At 38.1% G+C, this 18,482-nt stretch overlaps 1 long non-coding RNA gene across 1 annotated transcript in view; it reads left to right on the plus strand.

Moving 5' to 3' along the window:
• The window catches only part of LOC125616153, a 153,591-nt gene that overhangs the window by 31,433 nt on the left and 103,676 nt on the right, over positions 1-18,482 (plus strand). Inside the window, exon 2 of the long non-coding RNA XR_007346789.1 lies at positions 1,244-1,364. This is a non-coding gene — a long non-coding RNA (uncharacterized LOC125616153). The remainder of the gene's footprint in view (positions 1-1,243; positions 1,365-18,482) is intronic.

Here is an 18,482-nt window from a genome sequence, read left to right on the forward strand (position 1 = left end):
ATCATTAACCGAGGTACATATATTGAAGACACAGGGGTGTGAATATACTTTTTATATAACCAAAGATATGAAAAATTGTGCTCTATATGTGTAATATGAATTGTCATGCATTCTACTGTCATATATAACAAATTGGAGTAAAAAAAATTAATTAAAAAACACTTTTCAATTTCTTGGTCAGAGTTTAAGTAAGTACATATGTATAACTGTTATTACTAAAGACATTAAAGATCTCTAACAAAAAATAAATAAATAGAAAAAGAAATAGGAGAACAGATTTTTGCTGAATTGTGGACATGAGCTACAGCTAAAGGCTTCACTCAGTTTGTGGTGATGCACATTGGGGTCTTGACAAGGAGTTGGTGTGACGTAAGCACAGAAGTCTTCATGCTTCTGAGCTTCATGAGACAGGAAAAAAAAAGGGTACTGCGTACTCTGCTGGGTTGGGATACTGAAGTAGAGGGAAAGCCTGGGAAGAGAATTTCATACTGAAGTAAACAATGAAACATCCAGATGTGGATGATTATATAAAATGGAACCAAGAAGGATTTTAAAACCTGGAAAATAGGGGTTCAGTCTTTTTTAAATAGAAGGCCAAATTTTTGACCAGACTGAATTGTTCTGTTTTAAAACCTCAGAAGCCACTGGGATTTTTTTTTCCTTGAACCACATGTTCCCACACCTTCAAAGTAAACTGGAAAGCAGAATTAACACTGTTGAGTCACTGTACCAGTCAGGGTCCTGGCAGAAAATAGAGACTTTAATGAAGAACTAGCTACAGAGGTGTGAGCAAGATCAAGGGACAAACAGCAGATGCTCAGTCACCAGAGATGAACAACCCCAGGAAACCATTACCAACTTTCAGGCTGCCGGAGTCGTGGGAAGAAATAGTGTTCCTGTGGCCCGGGGGGAGCGAGAGCTATGGAGGAAGGTTGCAAGAAGACCTGCTCTTAGAGAGAGACCCATGTGCTAAAGCTGTGTAAAAGTGGAAGAAAAATACTCTAAAACCCTTTCTCTTCCCACGCTTTGATCTCCTGGCAATAATTCCCTTTTGCTGAGCTAAATATAAAGCCAGAGAGAAAGGGGTTCAGATGATGTAGTTGGTAAGAATCAGCCTTCTTTCAAGGGGTAAAATAAACATGCAGACATTCATTTTGGCAAACTATGCTGAGGATGGGAGACTAGCTCCAGGGAAGGGGATTTACGTGTTACATAGTGAGAGTCTTTTTCTCTCCCTTTTGAGTACTGTGAGTCTGAAAACTGCCGGGACTAACTCCATCCACCAACCCTAGGATGCTGCACCTGAGCCCTTCCTATAGAAAGCATCTGTTCTCATCAAAGCCACCTGCCTGCCTGCTAGAAATGTGAGTCTAACTAAATCCATCCAACTAGTCTTACATGGGTTTCTCACTTTTATTTCAGAATGAATGATGTAACTCTGGGCCACCATTTCAAAAGACTGCAGATGTGGGGAATCTTTTCTACATCTGCTTCAGGGTCAGTAGCATGAAATGATTCTTGCTCTTCTAAGCCAAAGTTTCCATCACTGGGTATTGAGACACGTGTATTTGCTGTTGTCATTTTTTGGTTACCTTCTACTCATTCTTTAGGTCCAGTTTTGACATTATCTTCTGTATTTGGGTGAGATGCCTCTCCAGCAAACTACCCAGCACTTCACCTTATACTCCTTTCCACCAGGTTTGCTATTATATTCTGTTTTCTCATCAAAGTCCCTTTCCCAGGTGTGAAATGTTTAGAGAGTAAGACTGTGACTATCTAGAACTTTGTAGAGTTTGTGACACAGCCAGTACTTAGTCAGTCTTTATGGAATAGCAAATACATGACTATGCGAATGAATGGAAGTCATAATGTAACTGGAATTGCTTGGTGGAAGTGCACACGTGTGTAATGTCACTTTGACTTTGGACATGCTATGGCTCTTCTGGGCCTCACCTTTAAAATCAACAAGGTTATTCATGACCTTTATGATCCCTGGAAGAACTAACATTTGCTACCCATGTTTCATGAAAAAAATAACAAAGATGGCTACACTTACCCATTTCTTTTGAATCAGGAAGGATATGATGTCTATTTTCACAGAACAGGGAGATGGTATATAGAAGTCACAGTGAACAGGTCAACTGTTATTTCTGCTGAATCAAGCATTGAGTTTTAGTTACTGTGAGAGCAGAGTGTTTTCAGACATGTCAACTTTGAGTGTCGTGACATTGGTAATTTTTGGAGTTTGGGAGACTGTTCATCTTCATGCCTTCTCATAACTTTTTAAAAAGTCAAATCATATCACTTTGATTTCCCTAGATAATTACACTGTGTAGTACTGAAAGTAAGGAGTGCTCAAGAAATACAGAAGGTTCCGAATCCACGTGTGCAGTCAGGGCTGCAGGGATCTCTGTGTGGTTTAAAGGGAGGAGTAGGATCCTGGAGTAGTTTGACATGGATTTGTCTACAGGAAGTACAGGCTTCTTCTGAGCTTGGGGATACTGAGTAAGCCACTTAACCTCTCCTGTCCCCGGCCCTTCATCTATCAAGTGTAAATCATGATTCTCAGAAATGCCATGAATATTAAATGAGATATTAAATGTGCAGCATCAAGTACATAGTAAAGAATAAACAAATGATTAATATTACTGTTATTGCAGGCACACATGATTACAGACTCACAGGTATCAAAAATTTATTAGTTATCCAGTTAATTCTGATGACTTTACCATGTCCTTAATGCTCATTTTAGAGTTTATGGGCTGTTTTTTTTATAGTAATGATAATAATAACAATACCTTACTATATGGGCTGCAATGACATTTGTCAGAGCACCACCAGATTCCCTCAAAGTATTCAAGATATCCCAAAGGCCTCATATACTGAACCAGACACCTGGATCAACATTTTTCTTGGGTATAAATCAGCACTGAATTTGATTCCTTTCAAACACTCAAAGCACTCTTCTAATTTTCTACTGACCTTAGGGGAAAGAAAAAAACCTGTCAATAACTTGAAGAACTAATTAGTTAATTTGTGTGGCTTCTTTAAGTATATACCAGTTCTATATAGCGATCTGGATCTCTAAATATTCTCTGGCATCCAGCTATTTCAACAAGGCCTTGATTACTTTGCAGTTTGTCCCAGATCTTATTTTCTTTTGCTTAGGACAGGCTTTGAAAAAAGGAGTTCTGCATAAACTAATGAAAGAGCAACTAGGAAACAGTGTTCTTTGGGTGTAATAATTGAGAATTCATTCTGCAAGGGAAGCATTATGAGCAATGGCAGGAGCCAATAAAAGCACATCACCAGGTGAGCAGTTCCTTCTTCCGTGGAATCTGTTCCCTCCTGCCATCAGCACACTGCACAATGCTGCTATTTAGTCTAGAAGTCACCATCTTATTTCAAGAATATGTACCAAAACCATGTTTTGTAATATAAATGAAAAAGTAAATCAAAAACCGAATAAATACTGAAGTATGGCTCTGTTCTGAATAAGGCAGAGTTCTTTTCTTCAGAAAGTTTGCTTTCTTTTTAAATTTTTTTTAATTAGGTCCTCCCTTTATTTTTGTTTTGTTGTTGATTTTTTTGGTACCTTTTATTTTTCCACTTTTTCTTATTGGTGCATCATAGGTGTATATAATGATGGGATTTGTGGTTGCATATTCATACATACATAACAATATAATTTGGCCAATATCACTCCCCAGCACTTCCCCGGTCCCTCTCTGTTTCCCACCCTTTGATCCCTTTTCTCTACTATCTCCCTTTGATTTTCAGGAAATCCACCCCCAGTGAAATATGGCATTTGTAGGAGAATGGATGAAACTAGAGATCATCCATTTTGTCAAGAAAAATAAGTCAAACTTGGGAGGGCAAGGGTCATACGAAGAAGCTAGAGAGAGAATTTACTTTCTAATTGAGAAAAACAACCATCAAGAAAACCACATATAAAATATTATAATACAAAGAAAAGAGAATCCCATAATAAAAAGGACTCAGATTTAGTTACTCTTTTCTATGTGCCAGTCATTATTCCAAGTAATCTACATGCCCTATCTCAGGTAATGTTGTGACATACCTATAAGGTACTTTTACTCTCTTTATTTTACAGATGGGGAAACTGAGGCCAGGGGAAATAACTTGCTCAATTTTAATCAGCTAGTTCTCATCCTAGCATTCAAATACAGACACACCCCTAAATTCATGCTTCTAAACATGTTCAAGTGAAGACAGGGAATTGAGAGAACGAAGAAATCATTTTCATTTTGTCTTGGAGACCTAATTTGCAAATAGGGGATAACTATAATGCTTACTATTTATAAGTACCTCATGCGATGAACCAAGGCAATACCCGCACAGTACTTCATCTTGAGCTGAGGTTTACCCCTGAGCAATGTGGGATTTCCCCAACCACCTATCTGAATAGATTCACCCTACTGAGAGCACCTGTTCACCCAAGCCAGGGGCAGGAGAGGGAGTCCACTCTGTCCCTGGCAGCTACCCAGCAGTGCACTCTGCAATATTAGTTATTGCTGGCATGCCAACTCCAATCCACCATCTGAAATGGATTGTAGACACCAGAGTGCAAACTGTGGCTCTAGCAAGTACTGGAAACTTTCCTCACTGATTTGAAGCATTTCAGGGAGAAACTTGAAAGATGCCACTGAGATGTTTATGTATGTGACCCAGACACACACTTTAAAGTGAACAAACAAAACAGTCTTCATAAAGATTTTTTCAGAACAAAGCAAGATATAAATAAAAGTGAATTGATTAACTTATTTTTCCTTGGGGAATAATAATTACCCCTAAGTATAGAGCAGAATGCCAGGAGACAGATATTAAAAATATCAAATTTCTCAACCTTTGGATGTATCACTTTTCCAAGGTGGATCCAGTGTTTTTCACTTTGACACCGAAATTGTTAACCTGAGGAAAATAATCAATACTTTCTTATACTTAGGGAGAGTCACAAAATCTAGCACTGGGATTTAAAAAAAATTGAGCAGGAAAGAAGAAATTGTTAAAGTATGATATGAGTGATCATTTCAAGAACTCAAGAGCAAATTAAAGTTCTTTGACATAAAAATCTACTAGAAGAGACCAGATGTTTAAGAAAACCAAAAATAAAAATAAATAACATCACTCTAAACATTCTGCCAGCTGGTGTCCTACAATTACCCGAGAGTATACTCCTTCCTCAAAACTGAGAATGTGATAGTTTGTTCACACCATGATCCTTATATCTGTAATTTGCATTTAGTGGTATTTTTAGTTTCTTAGTATCAAAGTAAAATGCAGCATCAGCTCTCAAATCTGACAGTCTGTACACATACATGCATCCTTCAAAATGGAAAATTTTATTAGGCCCAAATTAAATATGTCAAAATGCCATCACTTACAAGTTCATTGTATCATCTAGAAGAACTGATACATTGGGGGGGGGGGTTCAGAATTCATATTTTTTTGGTGGTATTACTAATTATTATTGTGGGCTGAAAAACGGCCTCCCCCAAATATCTACGTTTTAACCTCTAGAACTTATAAATACGTTACATCAAAAAAGGAATGCTATAGATGTGATTACAATAAATGTCTTGAGATGGGGTACTTATTTTGGATTTTGGGGTTATACCCATTGTAATCACATGGGTCCTGATGAGAGGGAAGCAGGAGGGTCATGGAGGGAAAGCAGAGTAAAAATACAGGCAGATGTCAGAAGGTGAAGGAAGGGCTGTGGGCCACACAAGTAGGTGGTCTCTAGAAGCTAGAAAAGGCAAGGAAGTAGCACCTCTTGAAAGGAACCTAGAACCCCTTGAAAGGAACCAGTTCTGCTGACACTTAAGATGTTAGCTAGGTGAGATTGATTTCAGGCTTCTGACTTCTAGAATTGTAAATTAATTTGTGGCATTTTAAGCCAATGTTCTGCAGTAATTGGTTATAGCAAGTATGGGAAGTGACTGCATCAGTGCTGTTATATTCCTCTTATTGTTCCAGAGCAAAGGAGGAGCAGCAAGCATACTGACACAAAGGGGTTTCGGTGCATTCAGTGAACACAACCCTTATGTTGGGTTTTACTGAATGGCTCAAATATAGCTCAAAAGTATAAGATGAAGCCCAGCTTATTTCATTTCCTTTTAAAGTTCATGTTTTTTTTTTATATCACGTCAAGAAATTTTTGCCTATATAAATCTTTAACTCAAGGTCATAGATTTCCTGCTCTTCCAGGAGTAGACTTACCTATTATATTTAGGTCTGTGAGCCCCTTTGGGGTGGTTTTGTGTATGCTTTGAGGTAAGGGTCTAAATTAATCTTTTTGTATGTGGATATCTAATTATCCCAGAACCATTGGTTGAAGAGATTTTTTTTCCCCCAATGAATTGTTTTGAAACTTTTGTCAAAAAAGTGTTGATCATAAATGCAAAGGTTTATTTCTGGATTCTCAACTCTGCTCTATTGATCTGTATGTCTATTCTCATGTCAGGACCATAATGCATTGATGACTGCAGCTTTATAGTAAATTATTTAATTGGGAAGCAAAAGTTCTCCAACTTTCTTTTCTTTTTTTAAAAAATTGGGTTTTAGTTTAGGTCTTTTGTAGTTTTACTAAATTTTAGTATTGGACATCTCAGTATTTATTGGCATGTTGATAGGTTTTATTGTGATTTCATTGAGGAAGAATACACTTGTCTCTTAAAGCTCGCTTGCTGAGGTTTAGGTAGATATACATGTACTTAGTCATGTAATTAATACTTAGGCCCCCTTGGGTCTTATTATTGGTAGGAAAGATTTATTTTCTTGGAAGAAGATTTCATCTCTTAATTACTGATTCACTCGACTTCAATCACATGCCAATTTGGCAACAGTAGCTCTCCATTTTGCCTTTTGCTTTTCCAGTTGGTACCTTTCCCATGTCGACTCAGCATTATGCAATCTTGCAATGGCCCCATTCCCACTCAGCCATTCTTCCTTTTTGGCCACGTGCCCCATTCACTATCAGATTCTTCACTTTGCCTCCTTCTTCCAAGAGAATGGTATAGTTCTCCAAGTTCTGCGAACCAGAATCTCTTTATTATAATATGAACATTTGCTTCTACCTAGTTCTCTTCAGAGGATAAATGAAGCAACTTTGGGTCCAATTACAGAAGATATGTCTCCTTTTGCTGACTACATCATGTATGAATTGTGTGATCACAGGCTAGTCATTAACTCCTTACACCAGCTTCTCATCCCTAGAATAGGAATTTTGATAGCTTTTTCATCAAGTTTTGCTTGGGAGTCAAACTAGATAACGTATAAGAAAGTTCATTAAAAGCAGAAAAATATATTAGTATAAGATAGTATGTTCATTTGTCATTTAAAATTTAAATGTTTTCTCAACTAGATTTTATGACATCAGAATATTTTTGTGACATCTAACATAAGGTATGCAGATAAAGCATCACAGATATTATAGTTGAATTAATAAAAATCTTTGCAGCAGTTTGAAATAATAATTTGACCTGACATAGCACTATGTGACTTGTGTAAACATAGGCACACATGTGAGTATCTATGATAGAGACAGAAACAGAAATGTTCCTCTTGGACAACAGCATAAGAGACTCTAGCAGCCTCTAAGCAAACATGGGTAAAGCAGGTCTTGAAAATAAGCACACACAAAACAGTTTGCCATCTTTAGGTCCTTGATTTCTGATCGTCTTCTGGAAACCTTTCCCCAACCAAAGCAAAAATGACCTTCAAAACCATTCTCTTGTGTGTGGAGAGTGCTCAGGGATCGCATATCAGAAAACATTGCCTTATCATTTTGAGGAAGGTAACTCAAATCAGGATTACCAGTTTTTGAGAACGAAGAGCTTCAATAACATCTCTCACAAACAGAATTAAACGGAATAAAATCGACCTTAGAAAGGGATGAGAAAAAGGTGTTCTTTCCCAGATGCAGAAGTCCCTGCTACCTACTTCAGGAAAACTTTCCTCTTGCAGAGCGTGGAGGTGCTGAAAGGACAGCAGACTTTCCCCAGACCATTCTCTAGTCTAACAGGCAAAATCAGATCATTTTCCTCCAGTGTGCAGCAATGAAAGAGCAAGGGATGAGAAGATTGTTTTCTCCTTCCTTTTATAAATTAAATTTTCCTTTATAAGCTATAACCTTGACACTGACCTCTATTCTGAATTTCTTCTTTTTTGAGCATATAAGTAAGATAATTGACATTAACTAGAACAAAACGGCTAGTTTTAATATATGTGTAACTCATATGAGAATGTCCTTTGAAAAATTTTCTCATCTCTCGATTTCATTTAAAAAATTCCAGCACATTCTTTTCAAACACAATAGTTTGACTTGCTTCGCTTTATTATTATAAAAATTAAAAGGAAAAAAAAGTGAAACCAAGATTTGAATTGGAAAAGAGAAAAACCTTCCTTTATTTAAGGAATCATATTTTAATTACTTAAAAAATTAAAATGCCTGCAAAGACCACTGAGGTATAGCCAAGAAACTAAGCACAAGTAATTTATGAGTGAGGAATGAAAAATTTTGAATGTTAAATAGTGGAGAAAGATGAAATTAGATGCCAAATGTTTGGAATACTTAAAACCTTCCACAATGACAGTAAGTACTCCCTAGAGAAGCATATGCAAATTAAGGTTTGGCTGGATTTCACTCTTCCAGTTGTTGATGTAAAATAAAAATTTTTTCAACTGACAGAAATGAAATCTGTATTTGTTCAGAGCATGTCGTGAAGAATATGTTGAAGATCTTGAGTTTCAAAGATTGACTTTGTCTCTCACTCCTGTATTCATCCTCGGGCTTTAGTGTCTACTTTCTGCAATGCCTCATCCTCTACCCTTCTCTGTTGCTCAAACCTGGAATCACTGCAGTTGAGCTACTCATTTTTGTGTATCCGAATAGTGGTTGCCTAAGGGTAAAGCTGACATATGGATTTGCTTTTCCATTTGGAGATAAGAGGTAAAGGGTTTATAGTCCCACCTCAGAGAAATAAAAAGAAGTAGCAGAAATTGTTTGTCTCCTTCTTCTCTTTGATTATGAGTTTTATTCAAAACAATAAAGATGGCTGTCATCACTGTCCTCTGGGACTTTTTCGCAGGTATACGACATGTGAGTAGAACTGTCTGAAGAAACCAGTTGTGCTTAAAGAGGAGCTGGGGGTGGATGTGGGGCTTCTCTGGCAGCTTCTTGCCTTAGGCTTAAGGGTCAGATTAAGCCAGTAGATACAGAGGGCAAATATAATCTCTAGGAGGATAGAGGTGATGGTTTATGCCCTGAAGGAATTTAGGTTATAGCTGGGGATCCTGAATTGCAAAATACTAACTCATATGTAGTGGAATGAAAAGAGCCATATGAGAAAAATTATAAAACATGGACAAACAAGAGGGAAACAGAATTTAAGTCCAACTGGATAATAGGAGAAAGTGTCACAAAGATGTCATTTAGCATAAACTAGAAAGATGGATACAATTATGATAAATAGGGAATGAAAGGAAAAACATTCCAACTGACAAAAAATAAATAAAAAGAAGTTCCAGAAGAGCAGTCAGGCTGCTTGGTTGGGAGATACACAGGGATGAGATGGGAGCACATCTAGATCCCAACATCTTGATTTTTAAATGTTATGCACAGCACTTACGCAAGAAAGCTATTCAACCCTACATCCTTCTTCTCCTTTTTTTCTTCCCCTTATTCCTATTACCACTACTGAAAGTCCATAATAACAGCTGAATGACATGGTATACTTTCTATCAACCATATACTGTTTAAAACACTTTGCATTCATTCCTTTACACTTAAATCCTTATAACAGTTCTGGAATTAGGTGCTATTAACATCCTCTTCAGTTTTTACATGAATCAACCCAGGGATAGATGGTGGGTCGCTTACCTACCTTCACACTGCTGATACATGATAATTAAGCAAGACTCAAAGGCTGATTCTAATGTTGGGCTCTTATTCCTACCCTGTCTTGTCTCAGATGAAAATTTGAAAAAAGTATGTATGGTTAAGACCTAGGAAGCAGAGAAGAATGGGAGGGGACATTGTGTTTGCACGTAGCTGTTTATGGCTCTCAGAGGCTCCCACCAATCCCTCTTCCTTGTCCAAGAGGCAACAAAAGAGCCCCACAGTGCCACTGTCCTGAGTTCTGTCTGCAGGAAGAGTTTTCCCTCTGCCTCCGTCACAGAAGGCTGAGCTCTGCATATGCAGAAGGGAGAATGTCATTAGAAAAACCTAGTGCAAGAGGCCCAGGGAAAAACTATGTGAATCAGGATGGAATTAAGACAGTTACAGATACTTGGAGACCCCAGTTTAAGTGCTTCTTTTGAAGTTGGGGGTAATCTCCAGTCACACATGAGAAAACTACAGATCAAAGAAGTTAAGTGCTTTAGTATAAGTTATATAACTCAGTTGTGGCAAATCCAAGAAAATGAATCAGGATTCCTCACTTCTAGACTAGACGTTTCTTCACTTACCCCAGGTGACTCACTCCAGTGCATGTGGGATACACCCAGGCAGGCAGACAAGGTGCCATTAAAAAGCCATGATGTTCCCTCATAGTACCAAAGGGGAAAATTCAGATAGGAGATAAACTCCCAGGAAATATATTTGGTCTACAGATTCAGGTGAAAAACTTTTCTTGTACTATTTATAAGTGACTTTACTACTGTTCTTACCTTTCTTTGCAAGTGTGGTGAGGGATGGCCAAGATTTGGGGGAATTTACTCTCTTCATCAATACTTTGTAGTTGTCTACCAGAGGCAAGAGATGCAGTTAGGTGGTGCACAGTGCATCCTAGATGGACAACACAGGTTGACTGTGAAAGATGCCATATAAACAATTAGTTACTGGTATCTTACACTCTCAAAAGCTTCAAACCTGGTTTTCCCACAGGGAATGTTTCTACCATCTCCACATTTGATCCTATTTTTTATGCCCAAACCCTAGCAGGTATCTTTCTTCTCTTTACCCCTTAGTCCCCATATCTAGTCCTTCATTATGTTCTATTTATGTTGCCTCACAAATTTCTCCCGACTGTTTCCTTCTCTCCAGTTCTACCACACAATCAAAGCCCATGCCTGGAGTACTTCAGTTCATCTTTATTGTGTCCTCTTTGGTTACTAATTTATACTATGCAATCAGAGATCTTTAGGAATTGTTATCTGATTATTCCAACTTCCTGCTTAAAATAATTATTTTTTTTTTGTACTATGGATTGAACTCAGGGGTACCTACCTACTGAGCCACATCCCCAGCCCTTTTTTCATATTTTATCTACAGAAAAGGTCTCACCGAGTTGCTTAGGGCCTTTCTAAGTTGCCAAGGCTGGCTTTGAGCTCACGATCCTCCTGCCTTAGCCTCCTGAGCTGCTCAGATTACAGGCGTGTGCCACCTGCCAGGCACTTAAATTTTTCAATTGTTGGTTTTCAGATAAACTTTTGAATGCTAAATAGTGGAGATACCTGAACATTTTATTTTTTGTATATTTCTCTATTTCTGGGCTGCTCACTCTGTGCCACCCCGACTTTCTTCCCTTCTTTCAAATTCTCTGTGTGCTCCTTTCTGCTACCGGATGATTGGCTGGGCTCTACCCTCTGCCTCCGCTACATCCTGTTCTCACCCCAACATAACTCCTTGGCAACAATGATAGATTAGTCAGAGAAACCTTCTCTACCCTTCCCAGGTTGGTTCATTAGACCTGTTGTCTGTTCTAATAGCAATGTGTGTTTTTCCCTTGAGGAGTTTTAATGATTAATTAATGTGGTTCTAATATCTCCCTCTCTCACTGAACTGTCACACACAAAAAGGACCTTCTCTGTTTTGTTTTATCCCTTTATCACCAGAAAGCCAGTTGGCATATAGATGTGTTTTGCAAACATCTGTGGAATAAATGAATGGATAAAAAGTAGAGCTCCAACGAGAGACAGACAAGTTCTAGTTAATGTGCTAGCACTTTAGGACATGGTTTTGGGACTGTATTCTCAGGGAAAAAAAATATTCAGATAACATTGTGAGAAGCACAATGTAGGAACAGAAACAGCATCTTAAAAAAAAAAAAGGTGCATAAAGAAGAAAGTATAGAGTGGCCTAGACTATTTAGCTCCTTTTTGGGAAAGTAAGTAGCAATATATACAACCAGAAGAGTCATATTCAAATAACAAAAGGCTAACTAATATATAAGCCTCCAGACGATGGGCTATATGGGGACAGGAATGTGGAGGGAGAGACTGAAAGTATCTAAGCAAAGCTGATATTCTGTTGTTTTACTGTGCAATAGGGATGAGATTGACTCTTTAATCCGTAACCCCAAGATTCTACTTCTGAGGTCAGATGGCTTTTCTATGAAAATTAATTTAATGGATCATGGAGAATGTAAAAATCAGAAATGGGGGAAACAATTGGGAGATGTTTATACTATCTAAGTTATAAAACAACAGATTTAGCATCTTACAGTTCTGAAGGTCACAAGTCTGAAATGGGCTTTACTGATCTGACATCAAGGTGTCAACAGGACTGAGTTCTTTCTGGAGGCTGAAGGAAACAAGCAGAATCTGTTTCCTTGCTTTTCCCAGCCTCCAGAGGCTGCCCACACTTGGCTTATGACCTTTGCACTTCAACCTCTGCTTCTGTTGTCTTGACTTCCCTGATTCTGACCCTCCTGCCTCTTTATAAGGCGACTCTTGTAATTATATATCAGGTTAACCTGGGTGATTCAGAATAATCACATTTCAAAATGTCTAATAATCATATACGCAAAGCCCCTCTTGCCAGGTAGGTTTGTGCTCATGGGCTCTGAAGTTGGGATGTGGATGTCTTTGGAAGGTTGTCATTCTGCCTACCACAATGAGTCTCCTTGTGGTGTAGATCACAGTGCTCATGTTTGTCACAGGGCATCAATAATGGTTGGTAGTGACTGAAATGATAAGGATAAAAATAAATGAATGGCAAGTGTCCAGAGAATTGAGAGGGGATGAATTGCATAGCTGTATACAGCCTACCAATGTGTAAGGGAAAGGACCACCTGGCACACATTTGGTGAGAGGAGATACAGGTGAGCTGAGGCGCTTTCAGGAACGGTTGACTACTTATAAGGGAAGGACAGCTGTGAATTATTTTCAGTGCTTGGTTTATAGCCTCAGGGATCCAAAGTGCACATCTCAACTTTAAAAGATGGAAGTGACCTTGAAATGTGTCACTCTCACTTTAGAGAAACTAAAGCCCTCTGACCTGTAAGTCTCAGCCCACAGTTAAATTTTCAGATTGCTTGTGTACCTGGGCTCTTCATTCATTCACAAACTTTATGAGGTGATCCCCATGTGAACCTCTATTCTTAGAGCTAATAGATTTTAAAATGTGTCCCTCCGTGTTTTAGTCAGATTTTTTTTTTCACCTCTGTGACTAAAAGAACTGACAAGAACAATTTTAAGGAAGAAAAGTTTATCTGGGCTCATGGATGAGCAGAACATCAGGGTGGACATGTGTGGCAGAAGAAAGCAGCCAGAAAAATGGCATTTTACAAGGCTGGGGCCTTCCAGGAAACTGAGGCAACATGAAGACCCCTTTCAAATCCTGCTTCTTTTGACCAAGTCAGAAAGATTTCAGACATGGTGCTCAATAACAGGTGTGAGTTTATTGAAGGGATAGGAAAAGGGAAAGGGGACACACTCAAGAGAGAGCAGAGGGACAGTGTGCGTCTCTTGCACTCCAGTTTCATTGGGGGATCTGAGAGAAGTTTCCAGAGAGTCCCACCCAGGTCCACCTCTTGACTGATAGCAGGGTGACATCAGGCTTTCAAGACTCCTCTGCCAGGACAACTCTGTGTCACCTTGGTCCATGCTGACCAGTTCTACTTGAATTCTGAACCATAAATTCTTACAGATTTTATGATTAGGAGGAATTTTCCTTATCTCCTTGAGTTCTGGGATCTGGTCTGTGAACAGGGTCCCAAAGGTGTCCCCCTTCAGGGTAGCTTGGATTCCTCTTATTGACCTGCATTTCTCCTCTAGATAACAGATAGTTTTCTGGGAAATGTAACATATCCTGTCCACTTGAGCCAGAGAGGGCTACAGGTAAATTGTTTCTTAGAAAAGAAGTGTGTGTGGGTCAGCACAGTGGGCCCATTTAATAGAATGTATCCCTTAACCTCCTGTTCCCACCATTTGCATCTCTTTTTCCCCTATCAGCACAAGGAAGCAGAGAGATTCTCCTCATCACAGACAAATATATACCCCAAAGTCACACCCCCGATGACCCACTTTATTCCAGCCACACCCTACCTACAACCCAGTTAATCCCTATCAGGGAATTAATGATCTAAGTAAGTTAAAACTCGCATAACCCAGTCATTTCATCTGTAAACCTTCTTGCATTATCTCATACTTAAGCTGATGTTATATAAACCATAACCATCCATAAGGATATGTGGTCATCAGTGAGTTAGACTTTAAGTTGAATATTGAATAATGTGTTTTCTATACCCTGTTATAACTTGTGTATATATGTATAATACTTATATAAATTATGTATTATTTATATAACATAAATATATAACATAAATAATTATGATTTATTTTAAATATATCTTGTAATGTATATTTATGTTGTATATTATATTAATATATTATTATATATAATGATATAATATGATTTGTAAATATATTTTATAAGTATATAAAATATTTATAAATATATGAGTGTCTGCTCCAAAGCAGAATAGCCTTGTATTCTCATGGAATTGTCTATCTAGACAGACAGTAAATTTTTAAAAATAAGGTAACAAGGTAGAATGGTAAGTAGGAAGAGATAATATTCCTTAGAGGGTTAAGGGCAGCCTCTTTAAGAAATATATGATTTGAACCTTCAATAATATGACACTTGTGAATTTGTTTCTCCAGGCTTATAATATAAATACTTGAGTCTTCAGCTAGAAATTAGAGAGGCAAACCTTTATAGTTTCAGTTAACAGGCCACTCCTATCAATTCCTTATTCACAAAGCATGCAATTCATACAGATTCTCCAGGAACTCAATTACTCACTCACCTTTCAAAGTGAAGAATTACAAGTTTTAGGAGCCTTGTTGCTTGGATAGAATTTATAGCTGCATTTTCTTTAGTCCAGCCAGCTCTCTGGTGTTGGATCTCCACCAAATGATACATTCTGACTTACAATGTGGGTTGCTACAGGTCACCTCCTGCCTGGTGTGTTCCCACTTTGGCTCGTTTTAAACTGAGTAGTTGCCCACCAAGGCATCTGAGCCAAACTTTTCTGGGAACATTGAAAAACCATTCATTAGCTAATGGATTCTTAAGATAATTGAATTGAATGTCCCCCTTTCCAATCCAAGTATGAAAAGAGCAAATTCTTTATACTTTTTTTTCTAAGATCCTAGGTCCAAACTGGAAATGAAATAAACTGCCTATAAACATGGTCATTGCTCAAATTCAATTTGTGTTCATTCAGTGTTTTGGTTCACTCAGAGATATATGTGAGTCTGTCTCAGACATTAGTTTACTTGGGTGGTAGGGAAGGAGGATAGTATAAAGCAAAAATGAGGAAGTTGGAATGGAGAAAGGAAGGGAGAAAGGGAGGAAAGCATCTTACATTCTAGGCTTACCCAAGTGATATCTACGTTAAGTTGTAGGATGTGATGGTATTTATTCATGTGCTTAGCCCCTCTTCTAGGGCTGAGAACGTTATTGAACAGTCTACAGTCACATAAGCAGCAGGTAGGAAAAAACCCTTGCATCATGTATTCGTACAACAGAACCCCACAAATATTTGCTCTTCCTCCCCATCCCCTTTTCTGAAAAAAAAATACATTTTTGAGTCACATGGCAATTTCACATTAGTAAAAGTTCTCCTTTTAGCCATCTTAATAAGTTATTAATTTTTAAGAAAGCTAAATACTACCCTGACACCACTTATTTGAGGAATCCAATGCAATCAAACTCAGAAGCAGAAGTGGTTGCCAAGGGATAGGGAGGGGAGGAAACAGGGAGTTGATAGTGGAAGGATGTACAGTTTCAGCCATAGTGGATGATGAAGTCCTGGAAACCTACTGAACAGCATAGCGCCTATGGTTAAAAATGTTCTGAGAAGGTAGATCTTTTGTTGTGTCTTTGTTACAAAAATAATGAGTGGAAGAGGACGAGAAGAAATTTTGGAGGAAAGGAGGGGCTCATGACATAGATTGTGGAGATGCTTTCACAGGTGTATGTCTCTAAACTCACCATGTTGTATACATGAAATATGCTCAGTTTTGCATGACAATCATATACACTGGCATTTAAATAAATTGAGAGTTATTTTTGGCCCTCAATGGGGAGGTTTTAACAAGAAGAAATGCCTCCCAGAATGAAGCAGACAGCAAGGCAGGAAAAGAGGGATTGTGGGAGGGGAGAGGGTTAGGAAAGGAAAGTTGGATCTTTCAAATGTACTGTAAAGAACTCTTTTCTTCAGGGTGGATGGGACCTGAGGGGTGTCAGAGGAAAATGTCTGTGTAGGAGACACGCAAGCAGGGACTAGATAGATCCTGGTAACTGCTAACAGCACCAAAGGCCAGATTTGGGAACAGCTTCTTGGTATGTATTAGAATAAACAAAACCAGTGGAAGGCACCAGCACACACAGGAATGACTGGGAAAAGAAATAATGAAAACTTTTCCAAGGAAGTGGGCAAGAAGGGACTTAAATCAATAATACAGAATCTCCTTACTCGAAAGGAGACAATAGGTGGATGTCTGTGCCATCTCCACTTGGCTCAGACTCTCCCACCATGCTCTAAAGGAAGGTCAGGCTTTGCCAGACAGGTTCTGGGCATAAAAAGGTACACGGATGGGAAATGTACAGCTTGATGAATATTCAAAAAGTGAATACTCCCCATGTAACTGCCACCTACTGTCACAAGAAATGGATTACTGGCAGCCCTCCAGACAACCCCCTTGAGCCTCCCTCAGGCATGATTCTCGCCCTGCAAAAATATACACCATTCTGTCTTCTCCCATGATCCATTAGTTTCTCCTGCTGTTACACTTTATATAAATGGAATTATATAGTCTGTACAACTGTGCATCTTCTTTTTGCTCAACATATGTCAGTGAAATTATCCATACACACACCAATAATTCATTCCCATTGTTATATAATGTTCTATTGTATTATATGACTGTACCACTATGCATTTGCCCTTACATTAAGACTGTTTTCAGATAAGCGTCAAGAAGAATGGTGCTGTTAACATCATGTCATACTGTTCAACAAAACATTATCTACATTTTGGGAACATATGTGCGTCTTTCTGGCAATCGCTGGGTGATCCTACATACTTTGAGCTATAGTGGACAAAATGCTTATTCATTCATATCTAATTTGTGTATTGGCAATGTTTGATATTGTTAGTCTTTAACTGTAGCTGTTCCAGTGAGTGCTTAGTAAATCATTGTGATGTATTAAGTTCTATTTCCATAATTACTAATGAGCACCTTTTTTGTGATATTGTATTTTGGAAAGTGTTCTATGTCTCAGCCTGTTTCTAGAGGGTGGTTTATCTTTCTTGCTCTTTTTCTTTCACCTTCTAAAAAAGTAAGCTATTTTAAAAATTAGTTCATAAAAATCATCGTAAAGGTTACTTACTTATTGTTGCTGAAGCGTTCATTTTATGGTCTGCAAATATTCTCTGTTAGTTCTATGTATTGGAAATATTTTCTCCTACTCTATCTTCTCATTCTCTGTTTCTTTACATAAAAATTTTCAAACATAATATAACTTAGCAAATTTTCCTTTAGTGCTAGTGTTTTTCCTATTCTGAAAAGTAAACTTCCCATGTCCTATCTCAGATTGGAACGTCAGTGACACATGAAAAATATTTTACCCAATTTGCAGTGTGATTACACTAATTCTCTATTCCAGGCACTAATCTGTCTCATAGGTGTTGTGCAAATTTTTCCCAGGCTATGACTTTCCTTTTCAATCTTAACATTGTATTCTAAAGAGCAAAGGCTTTTTAAAGAAAAGGAGTAAAACCTAGTTAATTGATCATTTGTTTTATGGTTTGTTTTCTTTTTTTTTTATTTTTTTTTAATTTATTTATTTATTTATTTATTATTGGTTGTTCAAAACATTACACAGCTCATGACATATCATCTTCCATACATTTGATTCAAGTGGGTTATGAACTCCCATTTTTTACCCCAAATACAAGTTGCAGAATCACATCGGTTACACATCCACATTTTTACATAATACCATATTAGTGACTGTTGTATTCTGCTACCTTTCCTATCCCCTACTATCCCCCCTCCCCTTCCCTCTCATCTTCCCTCTCTACCCCATCTGCTGTTGTTTTAATTCTCTCTGTTGTTTTTTTTTTCCCCTTTCCCCTCACAAACTCTTATATGTAACTTTGTGTAACAATGAGGGTCTCCTTCCATTTCCATAGTTTCCCTTCTCTCTCCCTTTCTCTCCCCCC

Source organism: Marmota marmota, unplaced genomic scaffold (genome assembly GCF_001458135.2).
Source record: "Marmota marmota marmota unplaced genomic scaffold, marMar, whole genome shotgun sequence".
Lineage (NCBI taxonomy): Eukaryota > Metazoa > Chordata > Mammalia > Rodentia > Sciuridae > Marmota > Marmota marmota.